Below are 20136 nucleotides of genomic sequence, written 5' to 3' on the forward strand. Positions count from 1 at the left end.
AATTCAATGCCATGAACATTATTTTTGCAATATTCAAACAGATCAGTTGCTGTTAAGATTTGATTGTCAATTGGGCGTTGAAGGCTAGCTCTTACTGCTAAACGCTTAACTGTGCCCCCAATTCCGTCACATAGTGATTTCTCATGGCTTGTTCCGAAAAAATTCCATTCTGCAATAATGCCAAAATCTTTTTGATGATGGCAAAGATTTAGGAAGCTCTTAAAATTTTTGTACTGTGCTGCAGAACCATTGCTAAAATAATGAATGTGCTTAATTTCTTTAAAAATGCGCTTAAGGGATGTGATCAAGTACATTAAAAACACGTGCACTGCAACTGTGTCATGTCGGAGGCAGTCACTGATTATGCAGTGGCTGACACACTTTTGGTCTTCATTACTTTTGTAGAAAATGACAAATGGATGTATTGTAGCTTGACTATTTTCCCAGTGGAATCCCTGCAATGTGTCTTGGACAATAAGGGAGCAATTTTCTGTGAAATACATTAACATAATCGATTCTCATGGTTTGAGACCTTCTTCAGTGAACTGCAAATGCTTGCTCTGATGCTTTGCAATGTAGTGGTGAGTAGAAAGGGCCAACAGTTTTCTATGAATTCTTCCACTGTCATTTCTCTGGTTTCAAGTGTATCTGTATCAGTGTGAGTCAATTGTTTGAACTGAATTGTATCCTCAGGATCAATATCTGCAAAAGCACTTTCCAAATATTCATTTAGAGCTTCTGTTCCTGAACATACTTCACAGTGATGCAGCATGTAATCCTGTAATCCTTTGTTTCCAAATTATAGACAATTTTGCTCAGTAAAATTTTGTAATCTTCTTTATTGGGCTATGAATGTAATGTGGTCGGTGTCCATTTCGAGATACATGGCTTTTAACATGGTTATATTTTGATACATTCATGTTTTTTTTTTTAGCAAATTTACAGGATGGTAGCACAGTAATTAAACACACAAGCCAGACCAAAATTTGTGATATACTAAACACCCAGACAGACAGTAGTTTGGCAAAGGACCAGGTCCATAGCACACTTGCTCCACTACTTATGCCTCGTTAAACTATGGGGCAAATTTCTCACGACATGATTTGTTGCCTACTTTGAACTGAGATTATGATGCATTCCTTTCTGAACTCTACTTGCAACATTTGTGTGTAGAGCACATAAAGTTGTACTACTATACACAGAAGCAAGAGTCTAGCTCTTTTACATTAGGAACAGTGGAATGCCAAACTTGACGATTTCTTCATGACTTTTCGGTCTCTGTAAAAGTGGTCTTCACAAAAATGGCTCTAGCACCTCAAACTAGTTACAGGTGAGCCTGAAACTTTGCATAAGTTCATGTAGGGCCCTCAGGTACATCCTGTAAAAATTTCATCAAAATTGAAGATGGTCGAGTTGGGAGCCCTAGGACACTTCATGTGGAACAACCCATAAGATTTTGTAGTTTTAAAAAAGGCTGGCAGCAGCAGTCGTAAACACATTTTCATTACCTAAAGTTTACAGCCAACCAATTTCATAATTTTAATGTAAGTACCTTAAACTGGTTTTGATACTACTAAGGATATCTTGTAAATTGTCTTCGCGGGTTTGCCACTGGATGATGAACCACAAATTCCACAGTATTTCCTTGCAGCAACTGTCTGACATCTTCAGTTGTTTGAACCTTGCTGGTTGCTAGGTACGACTGAGGGTATCCACACGTTGACGCCCCATATATAGAACATGCGTGAACAATGCGCAGGTGTGGAAATCGTGCATGTGTAATGATTTGCAGATATATGGTGCCATATTCAAATGCCCTCTGTCGAAAATCACAGAGTGGCCCTCCTGCGCGTGCGCTGTACGCTATGTTTCTTCGCACTCATGTTCTGTATACTGGGTGTAAACATGCGGATACCATCTGTCGTACCTAGCAACCAGCAGGGTTCAATCACCTGTAGATGTCGGACAGTTGCTCCGAGGAAATATTGTGGAATTTGCACAATGTCGTCCGGCAGCAAACCTGTGAAGGCTATTTACAACATATCCACTGGCAGAGCTTGAAGAGTCACATAAGGATATCTTCTTCAGAAGAAAGGCACCTTTAATGTTTAAATATAGTATAAAATAAGTGTCCAAGATACTTAATACTTGAGGACATTGAGAAGGAGAATATGGAATAAAACTGATACTTACATAAATTACGTGACGGTAAAATTGTGGATTTACAAGGTGAGATAAGGAGCTCAAGTCAAACAGTGGAAAATAGTCCATGGGGGGTTTTATTTCATATTTTATGCTGTTTACTTGATCTTCTTAGCTCATCATGTATATGTACAATTTTAACATCATGTAATTTATGTAAGTACCAGTTTTATTCCATGGTCTCCTTTCCAATGTGAGCAAATATTGAGTATTTCAGATGTTTCTTTTACAATATGTTTATACATTATAGGTGACTCCCTCATGAAGAAGATATCCTTATTGTTACTGAAACATGGTTAATGTTTTTACATTAAACTTATGCAAGTGTTTGGCTGTAAACTTTACATATTGAAGATTTTGTAGTGTTTTTGAAGATATTGCAATCCAAAATGTTTTTAAACTATTCCAAAGGTCTCCAACATTAGATGACCTCAGTTTCCTGACCTCCCTGCTAAGTTAATCCCATGAGAGTTCAAAGGGATTTAAGTCAGGTGACTGACTTTGCCACATCATATTTTTCAGTCCCTGACACTTTCTTTTCTATTGACGTACCCTCTGCACAACATTGAAGCTTATTTGGGATCATTGTCCCGCTGCAGAACAAATCCAAAACCAATAAGTCTCTTGCATTATTGATCAGTATCCTGTGTTATCCTTCCTGTCTTAATGTTCTGTTGATTCTCACCAAGTCACTGACTTTATCACCTGCAAAGTATCCTCACACCATGACCAATCCTCCACCATGCTTCATTGTTGGCTTCACTCACTGACTGTTCGTACGTTTAATGCAACATCAATGAACAAACATTCAGTGATGAATTCCAAATACTTCTGACCTAGAATTGTCCATGAATAACAAACAGCTCTAAGCACTGTGGGACTTAACATCTGAGGTCATCAGTCCTCCATGAATAACACCATGGACCATTGCTGCATGCTCCAGTTTTTATGTTGCTGTGCACATTGAAATCTTTTCTCCTTATTTTGTTTGTGTAATAAACATTTTTTTTATTTATTTTTTATTTTCTTTACCTCTAAGCAGCCCTTTAAACCTTGTTCATGAAGACGATGTTGCACTGTTGAGACAGAGGTTGCGGTTGCTCGCATACCATTTACTTCCTGATGAATTTGAGGTGCAGTATGAATCTCTGGCATTTGCTCTGTACTCACATGAACTGATCTTCCATGTATGACGTTACTCGGAGTCTTCCAGATCGCGAAACACTTGCGTTGACACCAGTTTGATGTGTTGCAATGTATACACCTCTGTAGATTGGGTTATACCAACTTTGGTTGCTATTGTCCTACTGAAGTAGCCTTTCTGTGGCAGAGCTACAATTAGAGCATGTTTTCAATTCCCATCTCCTGCTTCCATCCCATTAGGAGATAATATGGTATGAACCTGATCAGGTGTATAAACATACTGCTAGAGGCACACAGTGTACTGTAAACCATTGAAAACTGGTTGTTACACAGACAGCTGAATGAATGAAGCCTATTCAGATGGAATAGTCCTAGGTAAAGGCATGTCAGTCTTATGAACTCATCATTCTTACTGCTTCTCCCCTTCCCACCCTTCGCCTTGGCTTGCAGTCAGTGGTACCATCGCTACTTGCTGCTAGCCTAGCAGCTGCTGATGAGAGGCTGGGAGGCACGGGGAGTGGTTTGTTTGGATCTGATTCTCAGAGATTGTTGATGCAGTGGCCAGAAGATTGTTGATGCAGTGGCCAGAGACAACAGTCATGTGTGCGTGAGTTGTGTCTGAGTGATTGCATGAATGTGTATGCACTCTCATTTTGTGACAAATGCTGTGGCCAAAAAATTAGTTATGAGAGTGTAATTGTCTTTTCTGTGTGCCCGTCAGCGGCTCAGCAATCGTCTTTACGTGAGTTGCTACCTGTCCTCTTTAGTATTGATTCTCAGACTATTGGTGCAAGTTGTCTGTTGCGTAGGTGATCACTGCGGTCTCATTTCATCAACACGGTGTCTGTGACACATGAATAACTGGCCACATGAGTGGATATCCCTGACAGGCCAAAACTGCAAGCCATTTCTGTGGGTATGTCTAATGGATCAAGCCTGCCAATCTGAAGCCCATAGTTTCCCACTAACATGCAGACCCTGCCCATTGGATCTAGTCTCAGCAATTTGCCTGCAGGCCGGGTCTGTCTGTAGGTGTTTTAATGCGGCGGATTTTCATGGTTCATCCTTGGACGCAGGACTCTGGTGCTCCTCGGCAGGCCAGAGGCCATGGGTGATGGATTTCAGGAATTGTGGCTGTCTCACTGCAAGTACATTGTACAGTGCAGTGTTTTATAGACATCTTATTTATTGTAGTACATTTTGGCACTTCAAAAGTAGTTTATATATTAGAAATTATGGACAATAAGAAGAAGAAAATTGTGGCAGTTGCTGGTAGTTTGTACGCTACGTACTCATGTATTTCTTGAAAGAAAAATCACATAATACCTGTAGAATAATAGAGATAACACGGCAGGTAATAACCGACAATAACGAACATAGTAGAAGCGACATTTTATTGGTGGTCACCTATAGTACTGGTTTACACAACTCTTCCCCACCTTATACATTTTTTCAAGAGGCCTACTTATTTCTGAGGTTATTTCTGAAAGCAGTGGAGGTATTTTAAATCTGTCTTGTGAATCAAACAAAATGTGTGTTTTTGTCATCGCATGTGTTTCGATTTATTGAAATAAAATAACATCAGTGGTCTTAATGAAACATTTATACCATTTGGTTTGTTTTTTCCATCTAAAAATAGTTCATTACGGAAGATGTTGATGTTAGTACTTAAGATTTTTGCTCAGATGAAAAACAGAAGTCCTTACATTGTTTTGTCAACTTATGTCTTTGCTTACCCTTGAGATTTCAAAATTTGTTGGAAAAATGGTAAAACTTGTCTGGAAATCAGGGAAATATCAGGGAATTCCTCTTGGGGAAACTTGTGGCAATCCTGTTGATCCTTACATGTTTATACTTCTCTTATTATCATAACAGAGATATGATAGTTACCAGAAGAGGAATATGATAGAATATTCAAAATGAAATCTCTGTTTTAACCACAAATCCATTGTTATGATAATAAGACAAGTATAAAAATGTAAGGATTAATTGCCTCTATTGTTTGTGTATTTGACTGGTTATTCGCATGGAGGGATGCTGATGAGTTCATAAGACTGATATGCCTTTACCTACAATAGCTGTGATTTGTGTTGGAAATATTTTGACCAGGAATAGTATCTCCATCATCTTTAATCACATGTACTGTATAGGAACATACTGTCTGATAATGTGCAGGAGTTGTTCGCCTCCTGTGCGTGTCAGGTAACCTGGACTTTCAGCAAGACATAGAATGGTGTGGACATAGTTGAGAGATTATGGATTAAGATGGCTTCTAAATGCTTTCAATGTGCAGTGGAATGCATGCTGTGAGACAGTGAACCTTCATCACAATGAGTGACCTGCACACTACTACATAGGCTGTATCTAATTTAGTTGCCAAGGAGAGTATTTTGATGCTAGTAGAGGCCTTCCTGAAGGAGAAACAATGTGCTTTTTGTGTTTCTTTGTTTGGTACCCAGCTAAAAGTAAGAACATTCATGATATTCCCGTGCCGGTTCTTATAACAAAGATAACGAAAGAAATTCTAAATTAACCTCCCTAGCTAATGCCCTAGGATTGAATATAAAAATATTTGAAAGTAAAATGTGAAGTATCACACTACTATCAGTTTTGGGCTTTCCAAATGAAACTTTAACTGTATCCTGGATTACCATTAGCAAGTTCTGCTCTCTGAAAAATTGTCATTACAGCCCTGACATTGTTTGGGTATTCATTATGATGTAATTGATTCAGTCAGTATAGACAGAACTTAAAGTAGTAAAGTGTGGAAACAAGGCCCCGGGAGTAGACAACATTCCATTAGAACTACTGACAGCCTTGGGAGAGCCAGTCCTGACAAAACTCTACCATCTGGTGAGCAAAATGTATGAGACAGGCGAAATACCCTCAGACTTCAAGAAGAATATAATAATTCCAATCCCAAAGAAAGCAGTTGTTGATATATATGAAAATTACCGAACTATCAGTTTAATAAGTCACGGCTGCAAAATACTAACGCAAATTCTTTACATACGAATGGAAAAACAGGTAGAAGCCGACCTCGGGGAAGATCGGTTTGGATTCCATAAAGATATTGGAACACGTGAGGCAAAACTGACCCTACAACTTATCTTAGAAAATAGATTAAGAAAAGGCAAACCTACGTCTATAGCATTTGTAGACTTAGAGAAAGCTTTTGACCATGTTGACTGGAATACTCTCTTTCAAATTCTGAAGGTAGCAGGGGTAAAATACAGGGAGCGAAAGGCTATTTACAATTTGTACAGAAACCAGATAGCAGTTATAAGAGTTTAGGGGTGTGAAAGTTAAGCAGTGGTTGGGAAGGGAGTGAGACAGGGTTGTAGCCTATCCCTGATGTTATTCAATCTGTATATTGAGCAAGCAGTAAAGGAAACAAAAGAAAAATTCAGAGTATGTATTAAAATCCATGGAAAAGAAATAAAAACTTTAAGGTTTACCGATGACATTGTAATTCTGTCAGAGACAGCAAAGGACTTGGAAGAGCAGTTGAACGGAATGGACAGTGTCTTGAAAGGAGGGTATAAGATGAATTAGATTAGGAAATGAGACACTTAAAGTAGTAAAGGAGTTTTGCTATTTGGGGAGCAAAATAACTGATGATGGTCGAAGTAGAGAGGATATAAAATGTAGACTGGCAATAGCAAGGAAAGTGTTTCTGAAGAAGAGAAATTAGTTAACATCGAGTATAGATTTAAGTGTCAGGAGGTCGTTTCTGAAAGTATTTGTATGGAGTGTAGCCATGTATGGAAGTGAAACATGGACGATAAATAGTTTGGACAAGAAGAGAATAGAAGCTTTCGAAATGTGGTGCTACAGAAGAATGCTGAAGATTAGATGGGTAGATCACATAACTAATGAGGAGGTATTGAATAGAATTGGGGAGAAGAGGGGTTTGTGGCACAAGTTGACTAGAAGAAGGGATCGGTTGGTAGGACATGTTCTGAGGCATCAAGGGATCACCAATTTAGCATTGGGGGGCAGCGTGGAGGGTAAAAATCATAGAGGGAGAACAAGGGTTGAATACACTAAGCAGATTCAGAAGGATGTAGGCTGCAGTACGTACTGGGAGATGAAGCAGTTTGCGCAGGATAGAGTAGCATGGAGAGCTACATCAAACCAGTCTCAGGACTGAAGACCACAACAACAACAACAGACAGACAGAACTAGCTGTCTAGATGTTAAGCTACATTCTTTACAAACTAGTTAGTGCAGTCCTGTGATGAAAATCCCACATTATAAACAACAGTCAAATTGAAGCAACCTTCCTCTGCACCTAAAGTATGCATGCCACCTATGTCATGTGTACAGGTATAGATTTGTTAATAAGTTTTGTGTAATGTTTGCAGCATAGTCGCACTTTTTAAAGTTTTTAGTGTTTCACATTTTCTTTCTCGTAAGTATTATTTTAACACACACACACACACACACACACACACACACACACACACACTTCAATTAAAAGAGAACAGGCCCCAGAGAGAGAGAGAGAGAGAGAGAGAGAGAGAGAGAGAGAAAATTAAGCAACTATTACTTTCCTACCGTGTTCATAAAATCTTCCACACTGTAATAAGGTTTTGCTTATTGTGTACATTTCAGTGTTTGCTTCTGTAGTTTCTAGCTTGTAGTCCTGGAACTCAGTATGTTATTGCTAAGCTTTAAAACCACATAATACAGGGTATTTTCAGACAAGCTAAGTCCATGACAAGGCTACATGAAGCTTGATCTGCGCCTTGCTCCACATTTGTTGTTGTGTTCTTCAGACCAAAGACTGGTTTGATGCAGTTCTACACACAACTCTATCCTTTGCAAGACCCTTCATTTCTGAATAACTACTGAAACCCATATTCCTGCTTACTGTATTTAAACCTTGATTTCCCTCTACACAATTTACACCCCCCCTCCCACCCCACCTGCCTCCCCCCCACACACACTTCCTTCCAGTGCCAAATTAATGATCCCTTGATGCCTCTGGATAAGTCCTATCAACTGATCCCTTCTTCTAGGCAAGCTATGGGACAAATTTCTTTTTTCCCCCATTTAGTTCTGTACCTCCTCATTAGTTATTTGATCTACTCAATTAATTTTCAGCATTCTTCTGTAGTACCATACTTCAAAAGATTCTGTTCTCTTCTTTTCAGAACTGCTTATTATCCACATTTCCCTTCCAGACATGTACTTTAGAAAATTATTCCTGACACTTAAATTTGCATTAGATGTTATCAAATTTGTCTTTTAAAGAAATGATTTTCATGTTATAGTCATCTTCATCTTGGACAGTTTTGCACCTCTGGCCGCGTCTGTATGGAACCTCGGCCTCTCCATCGTCTTCTGTCGTGGCACCATCTCTCCGTCTTCAGCTTGGTCCAGTCTTTTCCTTTTTTCTGGACGCATTCCTCTACTCCTTTCAGTCATCTGTCTCTCAGTCTTCCTCTTGGTCTCTTTCCTTCCAGTTTCATCATTTGTATCCTCCCAGGTATCCTCTTCTCCTCCATTCTCTTAACATGTCCATACCATCTCAGCCTTGATTTCTCTATCTCCTCCTGTAATGGCTTCACCTTCGTTAACTCTCTGATCCTCTTGTATCTTAACTTGTCTGTCTTTGTCACTCCAGTACTGTTTCTCAAGAATTTCATCGCACTAACTTGTACTTTGCTTTTCTCACTTCGTTTCAGAAGCCAGGTTTCTGATGCATACGTCAGGATCGGGACATAGTATGACCGGTATATAACCTTTTTACTGATTTGGGGTACATCCTTGCTCCATGTCAGGCTTCTTACACACTTCAAAAATGCTTCTGCTTTTCTCCCCGGCTTGTTTATTTCTCTGTCATTTCTTCCATCTTCCTGTATACGGCTTCCTAGGTACTTGAAACTCTCCACTCTCCTCAATTGTTACCCACCAATTGGAGAGGGGAACAACAGGAACATGTTATAGCCAACCTGCATTTAATATCCTTTCTACTTTATCAGTGATCAGGTATTTTGCTGCCCAAATATCAAAATTCCTGTACTGCTTTTAGTGTCCTCTTGTTTCATAATCCTGTGCAAAGGAATTTCCTTCGAAAAGTTGTAGCTTCTCTAACACAAAGTGGAGCATTTCACTTATAAACAGACAAGGCATTGTAAGTAAAGGCTTTTGAATGGTGTTTTGCATGATTACCTATTATTTGTTCCTATCATAGTTGTGATGTTTTTTTCCTACAGTTTGAACTCTCTGAGGTAGTCTGATTTTCAACACCCAAAAATTTATGCCATATGTAACAACTGGTGTAAAATGCATGATAAACAATTTTCTTGACAGCTATGTCATTACATGATTTAGAACTCATTGCACAAACAAAACTGTTTAATTGCTTCACTAAGCACTACATGTAATCAGTCCGTGACAAGTTTTTGTTGGTACTAATTCCAAGAAATGTAACATAGTCTGCAGCGATCTGTTCTTTGCCCTCATAATTTAACTGGAATATACAGGGTATCCCATTTATCTTGACCACCCTAAATAACTGTTTGTCCAGATGCAAATTACAAAATGTTTCAAGAAAATTCTCTTTAGCCGTTTGGGGGACATCAATCAGCATGATTGCCTTTGTTGCAGCTTTGTTTTTTACAAAGCGGTATGAATTTTTAAAATGGCACCCTGTATTTTTTATTCAGTAATTCATTTCCTCTCCTAAAGACCTATTCAAAAATGTATCACAGTGTACCATTCTCTGAAACACAATGTTATTAATTACATAACACAACATTGACATTGAATATAATAGAGGGAAACATTCCACATGGGAAAAATATATGTAAAAACAAAGATGATGTGACTTACCAAACGAAAGTGCTGGCAGGTCGATAGACACACAAACAAACACAAACATCATCTTTGTTTTTAGATATATTTTTTCCGACATTGACATTGACATTGACGCTCCCAGCACTTAGGCAGGTACTCGGGGTAATGGAACACATCCACGTGCTGACGTTGACAGAGGACAAATGTAAACATAAGTAGAATGCACACCCGTCATTCTGTCAACCATCATCAATTGAAGAGTTGTGTGAGTAGAATGTACACCAACGAAGAGAAGGTAGAAATGTTTCTCATTTGTGGGGAATGTAAGTTAGCAGAACAGTAATTGCAATACTGTTTTCTTATGTACGGGTACATTTAGTACAGTAGTTTAGTCCTTTTTAATACTGTTGTGCAGAGTATGCATACAGTAAAGGCTGTCCTTCCTACAAGCTGCATCGACATAACGTTTCTTTTATTGTGTTGTTGAAGGTAAGCGAAACGCTATGCAGGCAGCAGAACTGTACAGAGAGCGATATCCTGACAAGAACCCACCTTCCCGATATATGTTTTCTCGTCAAAACGCTTCAGGAAATGGGAATTTTCAACCCACAACAATGCAATCATCGTAGCATTCGCACAGACGAAGCTGCCGAAGTTACTGTTCTCGCTTCCGTTGTTATGAATTCACATATGAGCACACAGCAGCTTGAACACGATATTGGCATTCATAAAACCATTGTACATCGTATTCTTACACATCCCCAGTTCCATCCTTACCATATACACCTTCATCAAGAATTGCATGGTGATGATTTCCAGAATCGTGTACAGTTCTGTCACTGGGCACTGCAGCAAATCCTCGCCAACCTGAACTTCTTCTCCAATGTTCTATTTATTGATGAATGTTCCCTCTCAAACAAAGGACAGGTAAATACAAAGAACATGCATTATTGGTCCAGCGACAAGCCACGATGGCTTAGACAGGTGGAACAACGACGTCAATGTAGAGTTAACATTTGGTGTGGGATGCTTGGTACTACAATTATTGGTCCTTATTTCATCAATGGTAGTCTAATCGGCACAGCATGTGCCAACTTCCTCAGACAAATTTTTCCCCCTCTTCTGGATGAAGTGCCGCTAAGAACCAGAATGCTTATGTGGTGTCAACACGGTGGATGTCCAGCACATAATGCCTTATGTGCACGCCGTGTTCTGAACCGAAGGTATCCTGCCAGATGGATTGGTCGAGGAGGAACAGTTACTTGGCCTGGTAGGTCTCCTAATATAAATCCTCTGGACTTTTTTCTTTGGGTATGCATTAAAGACGTTGTATATTGCAATATTCCAACAACTCCAGAGGACATGCAGGAACGTATCGTGCTTGCTTGTAATTCTCTTCACAGGCAACACTGGAAGCAGTAAATAATTCTTTCATTCAACGAGTCCACCAGTGTATCGGTGTCCAGGGTCAACACTCTGAGCACCTTTGAATGTTCTACTCCTGGTAAATGGTACAGCAGAGTCAAAGTCAATTTTGTGTTGTCTTTTTACTTGGTTTTCATTTGTTTTCTGACAACTCCATCAAGTGGACGAGTTTGTGATCCCGGCCTCAAAGTCAATGTTGTGTTATGTAATAAATAACGTTGTGTTTCAGTGAATGGTACACCGTGATACATTTTTGAATAAGTCTTTAGGAGATGAAATTAATTACCGATTAAAAAATACAGGGTGCCATTTAAAAATGTCATGCCGCTGTTCATATCTTTGTAAAAAACAAAGCTACAATGAAGGCAATCATGCTGACTGATGTCCCTGTGATGGCTAAAGAACATTTGCTTGAAAAATTTTGTAATTTGCGTCTGGACAAACAGTTATTTAGGGTGGTCAACATAAATGGGACACTCTGTATAGCAGTCTGCTTGATCCTGAAACATGCAGTTTGTGTTTTTTTTTTTTTTTTTTTATCTAATAGCAATATTATTTAATCAGATTTAAATTCTTGAAAAGTTTGTTTGGTAATCTTTGCTAGTTATTCATTGTTTTTACAGCAAGCTACTACTCCTGAATTGTTTGCACCTACACTTGTTTCTGAGGTTATCCTACATGGTGTGTCATTTGTGTAATACAGGAACAGTAACAGGTCTAGTGCGGATTCCTGGGATACACCTACTTGTGTCTCCTTCCAGTTAGAAAGTGCTCTCATGTTTTTGGTGTGTAAATAAACTGTTTTTTTTTTTTTGAGGTAGGATCGGAACCAGCTTAAAGATTTTTCATGAAAACTATAAGCAACCATTTTGCAAAGCAGTAACATATGTTTTACAATGTTGAATGATTTAGTGAGGTCACAGATTTTGCGGCGTGCAGTGCAGCTGTAGCGGTTATAAGCTAAGTACTGACAAACTTATTTGTGCTCTGTAATACAGTTATTAAATTTAATAGATTTCAGCGGTGTTGCATGCCATTTGTGGCGAAATAACAACTTAATAAACTTTTGTAATCGTTCGCTCGCTGTGTTTTTTAGAGTTTTCAGTGTGTTGTAGTCGTTTAGTAAATTTCTTGCTTTAGTTTTCAACTGATGTTTATTATTCTTTCTAGTGAAATATTTCAGTAAAACGTTCATTTAGTGTTTTAACTTCGCTTAGTGTTACAGTGGTCGTTTTAATTTTTTGGTTTTAACTAATAATTTTGTGAAGTTTTGCTAGTATTGGTATCGGCTGTGTTGTAGTAGTATTAATACAAGTAGCTGCTTTCTTAGTAGGCAGAGAATTTCGAGACCGTTATTGTTAGTTCTTAAATAGTTCTACTGGTGTAACTGAACTTTGGTAACGTAGACTTATAGTTTTTTTCAGTAACTGTAAAATTTTACCATGAGTGAAAAGTGTGGGCTCTGTCGTAGGTTTGTGGGTAGTGGATTATGGTGTGGGGATTTGTTCAGAGTATTTTCATTGGGGGGAATGCAGTGGGGAAGCCAGTGGTCATTTTAGGGAGATCCTCTCCTGGGAATGTAGAATCTGAAGTAGAAACGAGTTAATAGAGGAGCAGGAGCGTAAGATCTGTGCCCTTCAAGTGCAGTTACAATGCACAAAGGAGGAACTAGATAGGTTGAGGAGGGTGAAGGGTGGTGGGGAATGGGAACTGGCAGTTGGCAAGAAGGTAGCTAGGAAGAGGAGGTATTCAGACAGTTTTACTTTGCATACATGCAATAGATACGACCAACTGTCAGAGTTGAGTGGAGAGGAGCCTCGTGTAGCCATAGATGTAGGTAACTTGCAGCAGTCCTCAGCAATTAGGAGGCCTAGGTTAGTTGCAAAGTCTAGCAGAAAGAAGGTTCTGCTGCTAGGTAGTTCCCACGGTAGAGGTGTGGGCCAGCAGTTGCAGGAAGTGTTGGGGAATGAGTACCAGGTCACCAGCATTGTGAAGCCTAGTGCAGGGTTGGCTCAGGTGACTGAAAGCATAGGGGAGTTATGTAAGAATTTTACGAAAGAGGATGAGGTAGTGATAGTGGGTGGAGCAGGGAACAGTCTCGATAGGGACGGGGAATATGATGTCAGTGGTGACTTGGTTGAGATAGCTACTCAAACTGGTGGCACTAATGTGCATTTCATGCAACTGTTTCAGCGTCATGATCGGCCTCACCTTAATGCGGCTGTTAGGCGCGTTAATGTGGGGCTGGGGAGGGCACTGATGGCGGAGGGCATGGATCACATCTCTCTCAATGGTGCCAGTTGGGTCTATCAGTAGATGGGGATTCACTAGGCATGGCCTGCACCTCAATAGGTATGGGAAGGGGAGGCTGGCTAAGCTTATAGGTGACAGAGTAGTGGGTGGTGGTGGTGGTAGTGGTATCACTCATGGAAAAATTCCTGTAGTAGTTTGTGTTAGAGCTGCACCTTTTTTAGACTGAAGTCAGCTGATATGTATACCTGCATAAAGGAAGTGCCTCTAACTAAGGGCTCACCTCCAGAGGATATAATGTTTCCAAGTAGAGAAGGAATTAGCATATTTCATTAAAATATAAGAGGTATTAGAGATAAAGTTAGTGAACTGCTAATAGATGTTAACTCTGAAATTATTGGTAAATCAGAGCTCCACTTAAATAATTTGATAATTCAGATCCTTCCTTTTTCCAGGCTACAGATTAGCTGGCTGTTTCTCAAGGAGTTCCTTGCGGGGTGGGGGAGTGGCTCTGTACGTAAAAAACAGTATTTCATTTGAGTCCATAGACGTATCACGACACTGCACTGAACAGATATTTGAAAGTTGTGCAGCATTAGTTGAATTTAGTGAAACTAAACTTCTAATTGCTGTTGTTTATAGGTCCCCTAACTCCGACTTCAGAGCATTTTTGATTAAGCTAGAGGGGGTTCTTGATTCACTTTGTAGGAAGTACCAGAAAGTAGTTATCTTTGGTGACTCCAATATTAATTTTGTACATGATTGTGCAAGAAAGAGGATGTTGGTAGATCTCCTAAATTCATATGATCTGATGCACACTGTGTTTTTTCCAACTAGGGTGCAGGGGAACAGTAGCACAGTCATTGACAATATTTTTATTCATTCTTCATTACTAGATGGGCATTCTGTTAGTAAAAGGGTGAATGGCTTTTCAGACCATGATGCACAAATTTTAACACTTAAAGGTTTTTGTGCTCAAACCAATGTCGTATTTAATTACAAACTACGTAGGAAAGTTAATCCAACAGCAAACTTGTCAAGGAACAAGAGCGGCAAGATGTTTATAGTGCCTATAATATAGATGATAAATACAATGCTTTCCATAACACATTTCTCATGCTCTTTGAGAGTTGCTTTCCATTAGAACATTCTAAACGGGGTACTAGCAGTAATGGACAGCCCGGTTGGCTGGCTAGTGGGATAAGGATATCATGTAGAACAAAGCGGGAATTATATCAAAATGTTAGAAGTAGTCACAATGAAGCTACAGTAGCCCATTACAAACAGTATTGTAAGATGCTTAAAAATGTTATTAGCACGGCAAAAAATATGTGGTATGCAAATAGAATAGCTAATTCACAGGATAAAATTAAAACCATATGGTCAGTTGTGAAGGAAGTGTCTGGTCAGCAGCACAAGGTTGATGATATAAAGTCAGTTCGCAGTAATAATATTTCTGCTACTGATAAATCAGATATATGTACAGTATTTAACAACCATTTTCTGAGCATTGCTGGTGAATTAAGTAAAAATGTAGTTTCTACAGGGAATCATACAAATTTCTTAGCAAATGCCTTTCCGAGATTGGTGTCTGAAATATTCATCTGTGATACAGACAAGAGGGAGATTGAGTCAATAATTAAATCACTGAAGACTAAGGACTCTCATGGTTATGATGGAGTGTCTAGTAGAATATTAAAGTACTGTGCTGCACATGTTAGCCCTGTATTTAGCCACATTTGTAATTTTTCCTTTAGGAATGGTCAGTTTCCTGAGCGATTAATGTACTCAGTAGTAAAGCCGCTTTATAAAAAGGGAGAAATGGATAATGTAGATAATTTTAGGCCTATTTCTATGCCATCAGTGTTTGCAAAAGTTACCGAAAAGGCTGTGTATGTAAGGTTAATTCATCATTTTGTGTCACAAGATTTGCTATCAAATGTACAGTTTGGCTTTAGAAGTCGTTTCACAACTGAAAATGCTATATTCTCTTTTCTCTGTGAGGTACTGGATGGGCTAAACAAAAAGTTTCGAACGCTTGGCGTATTTTTTGATTTAACAAAGGCATTTGACTGTGTTGATCTCACAATATTGTTCCAGAAGTTGGACCATTACGGAGTAAGGGGAGTAGCTCACAATTGGTTCACCTCTTACTTTAGCAATACTTTAGCAACAGGCAGCAAAAGGTCATTATTCACAATGTTGATAACGGCTGTGATGTGGGATCTGAGTGGGGTACTGTCAAGTGGGGAGGGGGGGGGGGGTGCCCCAGGGATCAGTGTTGGGGCCGCTCCTGTTCCTTATTTATATAAATGATATGCCCTCTAGTATTATGGGTAACTCTAAAATATTTCTGTTTTCTGATGACACCAGCTTGGTAGTGAAGGATGTTGTGTGCAACATTGACTCGGTTTCAAATAGTGCAGTACATGACCTCAGTTCATGGCTTGTAGAAAATAAACTAACGTTAAATCACAGTAAGACTCAGTTTTTACAGTTTCTAACACATAATTCAACAAAACCTGACGTTTTAATCTCACAGAACGGGCATATGATTAGTGAAACTGAACAGTTCAAATTCCTAGGTGTTCAGATAGATAGTAAGCTGTCGTGGAAAGCCCACATTCAGGATCTTGTTCAAAGACTTAATACTGCCATTTTCACTATTTGAACGGTATCGAAAGTGAGTGATACTTCGACACGTAAATTAGTCTACTTTGCTTATTCTCATTCACTTATGTCATATGGTATTATGTTTTGGGGTAACTCTTCCCATTCTAGAAGGATATTTTAGGCTCAGAAACGTGCGATTTGGGCAATAAGTGGTGTGAGTTCACGAACCTCTTGTCGAGCTGTGTTCACGAGTCTGGGTATTTTGACATTGGCTCTCAATATGTGTATTCCTTATTGTCGTTTCTTGTTACCAATATTAGTTTATTTCCAACAATAAGCAGCTTTCACTCAGTTAATACTCGGCAGAAATCAAACCTCCATTTGGATCGGACTTCCTTAACTCTTGTGCAAAAAGGTGTGCAGTATACTGCTGCATCCATTTTCAATAAGTTGGCACTCGAATTCAAAAATCTTAGTAGTAATCCACGCGCTTTCAAATTGAAACTGAAGAGTTTCCTCATGGGTCACTCCTTCTATTCTGTCGAGGAGTTCCTTGAAAAATTAAGCTGATTCTCATTGTATTGCTGATAGTGTTTGCTTAAACTTATGGACTGATTTTCTTTCAGGTTCATGAACTTTTTTTTTATCTGTTATTACTTTTATGTTGTAAGTTCATGTACTGACACGTTCCATGACCTTGGAGATTTGCTCCTCAAATTGGTCCTACGGAACTTGACATGTAAATAAATAAATAAAATAAAAAACAGAATGTATCGGATTCACACAGCTTTTTAGCAAGACTGTAGTGTAAAAGACTGAGATTCACATGTAGTACTATATGATACATTTCATTAATAAACATCACAATAGTTTATAATTTTGTTACAATAACATTTTTTAAAGGTTCATGTCTTGTACTTATCATTTTGAAATAACATTAGGAATTATAATTGATCTGCAGTAGAAAGTACTTAAACAGGTTTCTGTAAAAAGATGAAATCAATTTTTCATTTATTTAGTCATCAGTCTTCTGTCTAGGTTGACACAGCCTACCATGAATTCCTCTCCTGCACTAATCGCTTCATCTCAGAGTAGCGCTTGCAACCAATGTCCTCAGTTATTTGCTGGGTATATTGGAATCTCTGTCCTATCATCCTGTCCCTTCTCCTTGTCAGTGTTTTCCACATATTCCTTTCCTGTCCGATTCTGCACATGAGCTCCTTATTCCTTACCTTATCAGTCCACCTAATTTTCAACATTTATATGTAGCACCACATCTCAAATGCTTTGATTCTCTTCTGTTCCAGTTTTCCCACAGTCCATGTCTCACTACCATGCAATGCTGTGCTCTGAACATACATTCTCAGAAATTTCTTCCTCAAATTAAGGTCTTTTCCTGATACAAGTAGACACTTCTCTTGGGCAGGAATGCCCTTTTTGCCAGTGCTAGTCTGCTTTTGATGTCCTCCTTGCTCCGTCCGTCATTGGTATTTGGCTGCCAAGGTAGCAGAATTCCTTAACTTCATCTACTTTTTGGCCATCAATCCTGATGTTAAGTTTCTCACTGTTCTCATTTCTACTACTTCTCATTGCTTTTGTCTTTCTTTTGTTTACTCTAAGTCAATATTCTGTACTCATTAGACATTTCATTCCATTCAGCAGATTATGTAATTCTTCTTCACTTTCACTCAGGATAGCAATGTCATCAGTGAATCGTGTCACTGATATCCTTTCACCTTGAATTTTAATTCCACTCCTGAACCTTTCTTTTATTTCCATCATTACTTCCTTGGTGTACAGATTGAACAGTAGTGGCGAAAGACTACATTCGTGTCGTACACCCTTTGTAATCCGAGCACTTCATTCGTGCTCATCCACTCTTATTATTACCTCTTAACTCTTGTTCATATTGTATATTACCCGTCTCTCCCTACAGCTTACCTCTGCTTTTCTCAGAATTTCGAACATCTTGCACCATTTTACTTTGTCAAATGCTTTATTCAGGTCTACAAATCCTATGAATGTGTCTTGCTTCCATTATCAACCACAATGTCAGAATTGCTTGTCTGGTGCCTTTACCTTTTCTAAAGCCAAACTGATCATCATCTAACACATCCTCAGTTTTCTTTTCCATTCTTCTATATATTATTCTTATGAGCAACTTGATGCATAAGCTGTTAAGCTGGTTGTGCGATAATTCTTGCACTTGTCAGCTTTTGTTGTTTTCGAAATTGTGTGGATGATATTTTTCCAAAAGTCCGATGGTATGTCACCAGTCTCATACATTCTGCATAGTCATTTTGTTGTCACTTACTCGAAAGATTTTAGAAATTCCAGGGGAATGTTATATATCCCATCTGCCTTATTTGGTCTTAAGTCCTCCAAAGCTCACTTAAATTTTAATTCTAATACTGGATCCCCTAACTCTTCTAAATTGACCCCTGTGTCTTCTTCTCACACATCAGATAAATCTTCCCCCTCATATAGGTCTTAAATGTACTCTTTCCATCTATACACTCTCTCCTCTGCATTTAACAGTGGAATTCCCATTGCACTCTTAATGTTACCACCCTTGCTTTTAATTTCACTGAAGGTCATTTTGACTTTCCTATATGCTGAGTCCTTCCCACAGTCGTATCTATCTTTTTCAAATTCTTCACATTTTTCATGCAGCCATTTCCTCTTAGCTTCCCTGCACTTCCTATTTATTTCATTCCTCAGCAACTTATATTCCTGAATTTCCCTTAACCTTTTTTTACTTCCTTCTTTGATCAATAAATTGAAGAATTTATTCTATTACTCATGGTTTCTTCACAGTTACCTTCTCTGTACCCATGTTTTTCTTTCCAACTTCTGCGATTATCCTTTTTAGAAATGTCCATACCTCTTCAGTGGTACTGCCCGCTGAGCTGTTCCTTATTGCTGTGTCTATAGTCTTAGAGAACTACAGTCATATCTCGTCATTCCGTTGTACTTCCACAACCCGCTTCTTTGCATATTGATTCTTCCTGACTATTCTCTTACTTCAGTCTACTCTTCAGTGCTACTATATTGTGCTCTGAGTCTATGTCTGCTCCTGGGCCTGCCTTACAATCCAGTATTTGATTTCAGAATCTCTCCTTGACCACGATGTAATCTAATTGAATTTAAGTGGTGGCAGGTTTTGAACCCGGGACTGAAGACGTTTTGATTACTAATAAAAGATGCTACCCCTAGACCATGGGTGTGATACACAATTTTCATGTTACTAGACTTCAGTATAATTTGGAACTTTGTTTCATGTATAGAATGATAAAGATTTGGCATTAGTTATGATTATTGTGCAGAGTTGAAATACTTAATTTAATTTTAATGAAAATTAGGTAATTATAAGAAAACTCATAACATTATTCTGAACAATCAATATGGTTTTAGTAAGGGTAGAAGTGCTGTGATGCTATTAACAAACTAATTTATTGTCAAAAGGATTTGTTTTATGTAATTGTCACAAAAAGCTTTGCAATTCATAAAGCAGTTGATTGAAAACCTTTTAATTTTCTGTTGACTCTGATGTCACATGTTAAATTATCTGTATTAATCTTTCTTCATTATGCTTAACATGAAACAGTTGTGATAATGCTCAAAATGTGATGCAGTGCCATGATTTTAAATAAGGGTCAGTGTTAGGCCAAAACAGTTTGTGGGTTGTTAGTGGTT

General features: G+C 38.6%; 1 protein-coding gene across 1 annotated transcript in view; it reads left to right on the top strand.

Moving 5' to 3' along the window:
* LOC126458065 (vacuolar protein sorting-associated protein 11 homolog) overlaps positions 1-20136 on the top strand; it is a 177810-nt gene that overhangs the window by 26150 nt on the left and 131524 nt on the right. The window lies entirely within an intron of this gene.

This window comes from Schistocerca serialis, chromosome 2 (assembly GCF_023864345.2).
Source record: "Schistocerca serialis cubense isolate TAMUIC-IGC-003099 chromosome 2, iqSchSeri2.2, whole genome shotgun sequence".
Lineage (NCBI taxonomy): Eukaryota > Metazoa > Arthropoda > Insecta > Orthoptera > Acrididae > Schistocerca > Schistocerca serialis.